The sequence below is a fragment of the Oryctolagus cuniculus genome, chromosome 1, assembly GCF_964237555.1.
Source record: "Oryctolagus cuniculus chromosome 1, mOryCun1.1, whole genome shotgun sequence".
Lineage (NCBI taxonomy): Eukaryota > Metazoa > Chordata > Mammalia > Lagomorpha > Leporidae > Oryctolagus > Oryctolagus cuniculus.
The window spans coordinates 17,288,423-17,294,353 of NC_091432.1; the positions used below are offsets into that span (position 1 = coordinate 17,288,423).

Genomic DNA, 5,931 nt, shown 5'->3' on the forward strand with positions numbered 1-5,931 from the left:
ACAAAGCCAGCATCACGTTAATTCCTAAACCTGAAAAAGATGCAGCAGAGAAAGAGAATTACAGACCAATTTCCCTGATGCACATGGCCATAAAAATCCTCAATAAAATCCTGGACAATAGAATCCAACAACACATCAGAAACATTATCCACCCAGACCAAATGGGAATTATCCCTTGTATATAAGGATGGTTCAACATCTACAAATCAATCAATGTGAAACAGTGCATTAACAAACTTAAGAAAAATAACCATATGATTATCTCAATAGATGCAGAGAAAGCTTTTGATAAAATACAACACCATCCATGATGAAAACTCTAAGCAAATTGGAGAACTGAAGGAACAGTCCTCAACATAATCAAGGCAATTTATGACAAACCCACGGCCAGCATCCTAGTGAATGGGAAAAACTTGGAAGCATTCTCACTGAGAACTGGTAGCAGACAAGGATGTCCATCCTCTCCATTGTCTTGGAAGTTTTAGCCAGAAACATGAGGCAAGGAAAAGAAATCAAGGGATTGAAATGGGGATGGAGGAAGTCGCACTATCCTGATTTGCAGATGACATGAATCTAAATACAAGGGATCCAAAAGACTCCCCCAAGAGGCTATTGGAACTCATAGGAAAATTTGGTGAAAGTAGCAGGATATAAAGTCAACACACAAAAGTCAACAGTCTCTGTATAAACAGACAATGCCATGTCTGAGAATGAGCTTCTAAGATCATCCCAATCACAATAACTACAAAAAGTCTCAAATACTTCAGAATAAATTTAACCAAGGATGTCAACAATCTCTATGAGAAGAATTACAAAATTTTAAAGAAATATATAGAAGAAAATACAAAAAAAATGAAAAATATGCCATGTTCTTGGGTTGGAAGAACCAATATTATCAAAATGTTCATTCTTCTCAAACAATTTACAGGTTCAAAATGATATCAAAAAATACCAGACATTCTTCTCAGATCTAAAAAAATATGAAGCAGAAACTCAGGAGACCTCAAATAGCTAAACAATCTTATACAACAAAAACCAGGCCAGAGGCATCACAAGATCAGATTTCTATTCATATTGCAAGCCAGTCACAATCAAAAAGCTGATATTGGTACAAAAACAGATGAATAGACCAATGGAAATGAATGGAAACACCAGAAATCAGTCAAAGCATCTACAACCAACTTATATTTGACCAAGGAGTTAAAACCAATCCCTGGAACAAAGACAGGCTCTTCAACAACTGGTGCTGTGAAAAGTGGATTTCTAAATGCAGAAGTATGATGTAAGACCTCTACTTTACACCTTACACAAAAATCCACTGAATATTGATTAAAGATCCAAATCTACGACCCGATATCTTCAAATTATTAGAGAACACTGGAGATACCCTGTAATCAATGGCAAAGGCAAAGAGTTCTTGGAAAAGAACCCAGAGGCACAGGTACTCAAAGCCAACATTAACAAATGTGATTACATCAAATTGAGAAGTGTCTGTACTGCAAGGAAACCCTCAGGAAAGTGAAGAAGCAATAGAGAGAACAGGAGAAAATATTTGCAAATAATTCAAGTGATAAAGGATTAGTAAAGAGAATCTACAAAGAGATCAAGTAAGTATACAACAACAAAAGAAACAACCAAGTTAAGAGATTGGCAAAGGACTTAAACAGACATTTTTAAAAGAGGAAATTCAAAGGACCAACAGACACATGAAAAAATGTTCAGGATCACCAGTTGTTAGGAAAATGCAAATCAAAACCACAATGAGGTTTCACCTCACCCAGGTTAGAATGGCTTACATACAGAAATCTACCAACAACAGATGCTGTCAAGGATGTGTGGAAAAAGGTACCTTAATGCACTGCTAGTGGAAATGGAAGCTGATAAAACCACCATAGAAGATAGTATGGAGATACCTCTGAAATCTGGATAAATACTTATAATATGAGCCAGCCTTACCACTCCTGGGAATTTACGCAAGGGTAATGAAATCAAAAAAAGCTTTCAAAATATAAAAGTTGTCTGCACCCCCATTTTTATTGTAGTTCATTTCACATTAGCTAAGACATGGAATCAACCTGAAGTCTGATCAACTTTTGAGTTGATAAAGAAATTATGGGATATGTACATTATGGAATACTACACAGTGTTAGAAAAAATGAAATCCAGTCATTTGCTACATAATAGATAAATCTGAAAAACATCATACTTAGTGAAAAAATCCAGCCCCAAAGGGACAAATACCATATCTTCTCCCTTGTCTGTGAGAACTATTGGAGTACCGAAAAGGAAATGTGTAGAAGTGAAATTCACACTTTGAGATTGGATGAGTTCAGCTATCCTTGTCTTCACTATTGTCAAGAAACAGCCTCTTGTGTGTGTGTGTGTCTGTGTGTTTTCTTCATACTATTTGTTGAACTATTTACTTAACATAGAGTCAGCCCTTAAACACCTCCTGATCTGGCTGAAAAGCCCATGAGAGCATTTCAGGCATAAAAGCCATGACACTTGGAAAAAAATGTTCTACATGAAGGATCTCTGTGAGTGAGACACCAAAGGGAAGAATTGGCTATCAAAGAAAGATGTATTTATCTATAATGGGAGGAGAGAATTTCCACTTTCCTTTTGCCCTTGTCTACATACAGATAAAGTTGGTGGATTCTAAGTTTCCCATATCCTAGGCAGCTCAAGTCAAGAGCCTCGGGTGATCACTGACATCATACATAAGAATGTTGTTTGTTAAATTAACAACAGGAGTCACTGTGCACTAACTCTCAATGCAGTACCTCTGTACTATGAGAGTTAACTTTAAAACTTGTTCTCAAACAGTTTTGTGTGTGTGTGTGTATGTGCGTGTGAAAATTATTCAAATCTTTACTTAGTACAGATTTGGTCTTCTGCATACAACATTAATTGACAATGAATCTTAATGGAGAATGGAACATATAGTTTACCAGAAGATTACCTTTTAAAATTTAAAATTTAAGATATCAATTTCTAGGACTATTTCTACTGAGTTATATTTATTTCATATGCAAGATGGGCACCATGCCTCAAAACAGGAATAGATTTTGCACATCCTCACCAATAAAAAGACGATAAAAAGTTTGGGGCTAATTTGGCACAAAAGACAAAGCCAAAACTTGCAATACCAGCACGCCATATCAAGCATCAGGTGGAGTTGTATCTGTTCTCCTTCCAATTCAGCTCCCTGCTAATGCACTTGGGAAAATGCAGGAAGATGGCCCAGTATTTAAGTCCTTGCCACCCACATATGTGACTGAGATGGAGTTCCAGAATCTGACTTCAAACTGGCCAAATCTTTGAGAAATGAACGAGCAGATGGAAAAATCTCTTTTTCTATCTGCCTCTACCTCTCTCTCTCTCTTTCACTCTGCCTTTCAAATAAATGATATAAAACTTTTTGAAAGAAAGGTTAATCACTTTGGTTATGAATATCTTAATTAGCTTAAGTGATTTACTATAAAATATACATGGATCAAAGCATCACATTGAATCACTTAAGGATTTACAAGGATTATTTGCCAATTAAAAATAAATTAAAATTTTATAAAGAAAGAAACTTAAAGAACTTTTCGAAAATAAACCAAAAGTTTTTTTCACCAAACATTTTTCACACAAAATTGCACATAGAAGATATTGATCCCATGCAGTTCTCTTGGGTTCTAAAGGAAATAACATATCCCATTTAGAGAAACATTAATTCATATGGCTGCATCAGAATATTAGGCACTGTAACCAGAGGGATTGCTAATAAAGCTGTAGTCATGGACAGTGAGTCTTTCTGGTTTCTGTGAGGACTGAATATCATGTTCCATGAGTGACATACAGCCTGCTACCCACTGTGGTTACTTTTTTACTCCAAAGTTTCCTCATAGCATTTTTCATTTCTGCATTCCTCAGAGTATAGATGAAAGGGTTCAACATGGGGGTTATGAAAGTTAAAACCACAGTTATGTATTTATCAATGGGGAGGTTCAAACTGGGCCTAGCATAGAGAAAGATACAAGGGACAAAAAATAAAATAACCACAGTGATGTGGGATGCACAGGTGTAGAGAGCTTTGTGTTTCCTTTCCAATCCATGAGATTTAAGGGAGTGTAATATGACCCCATAGGAAACTAAGAGAATGAAGAAGGTGACAGAGCAAATTGCGCCTCCATTAGCTATCATACAAAGTCCAATGAGGTAGGTATCAGTGCAAGCAAGTTTCAACAAGGGATACATATCACATACGAAGTTATCAATGACATTGGGGCCACAGTAAGGAAGCTGATAAACAAAGAGAAATTGAACCAATGAGTGGAAGAGCCCTACAGTCCAGGCCACCAGCAGCATGAGAACACACACACGCCGATTCATGATGGTCAGATAGTGAAGAGGTCTGCAGATGGCCACATATCTGTCATAGGCCATCTCCACCAAAAGAATGACTTCAGCACCTGCAAATAAATGAACTAGAAAAACCTGAGTCATACATGCCTGGAAAGAAATGGTTCTTCTCATAGAACAAGTCTACAATCATTTTGGGAGCAATGGCTGTAGAGTAGACAGTATCCATAAAGGATAAATTAGCCAGGAACAGGTACATGGGGGATCCCAGAGACTGGCTGAACATAATTGTCACCACAATGAGAAGATTTCCCATAACTGTCACAACATAGATGAGTAGAAACATAACAAATAGAACTTTCTGCCCCTCTGGGTTCTGCGTGAGCCCCAGAAGGATAAACTCAGTCACATTGTTCCTATTTTCCATGTATTGTTCTGAAGGTGTTGAGCTCGGGTATCAAAGCCTGCAAAGAGAACAACAATAAGCCTGAGAGGATCACAACTCTATGTCAAAAATGTAGTGCCTTACTCCATAACAATTCCACTCTGGAGCCTCACAGAGAGTAGCTCGTTAGATATTAGGGCTTAGAGTCTCCTCCCATAAGTACTGTATGCATTTTCACAGATTTCTTATTTCTATCAAAATAATGAGACTTTCATATTCTAGCTGGTAGATTTAAGTGGGTTGTCTAGATCTGAGAAAAGATCTATACTCATCAAGATTGTAGCTTTCTTAATGTCAGGATTTCCAGCAAAAAAGCATGTAACTGAATATCATTATTTCATGTGTTATAAGCCAGACACAGAATGACAAATATCACAAGTACTCTCTTACATTTGGATGTCTGAAAAAAGTGATTGTTTTGAAATTAGAAGTGGTTTATAGAGATCTGGAAGGGTTTTGTGGGAGGGAAAAATAGAGATTGAATACCACATTCCAAAATACCATCAGATAGAAAATACTTCTAGTGGTCCACAGTATGGTGGAATAACACATGATATATACTGCATAAAAAGCTGAAAGAGAGGATTTGTTAGGCTCAAAACAAAAAGAAAACATAAAGGCTAGGTGACTGGTTTATTAGTTTATGCAATGTATTTGCATATATCTATAAATATGTATTATTAAATATATATTAAGGAGTGCACTGTACTCCATAAAAATTTGCAAGAATAACATGTTGACTAATTTTTTAAAAAATAAACATTTTAAATGATGATGATGATGTTGCTGTTATCTACTTAGTTTTTTTCATATGAACAGCTCTAAGCAAATTCAATGAACTATATTTTCCTATTTAAAAAAATAGAAAGCTTTTTTTTTTTTTTCAAAATATCGCTTGCCAAAATGGCCTTTTTGGCATCATTCATCATTTTGTTTTTTGAAGGCTTTTTTGGTTTTTTGGAATCTTCCATGAAAACAACCTCATCTTTATTTACATAGTTATATAAAATAATATCTGATATATGCAACAAAAATTATAGGCTAATGTACAGATATTTGCCTTTCTGGGACACTTCACTATGAGCTCCTAGACTCTAAAAACAACACAGTCACAGCAATTAAGGAAACAGGCCTGC

General features: G+C 36.0%; 1 pseudogene; it reads right to left on the reverse strand.

The window, feature by feature from the left end:
* Nucleotides 1-3,825: 3,825 nt before the first annotated feature.
* Nucleotides 3,826-4,937, reverse strand: LOC138845923 (olfactory receptor 4A15-like; annotated as a pseudogene).
* Nucleotides 4,938-5,931: the final 994 nt, after the last annotated feature.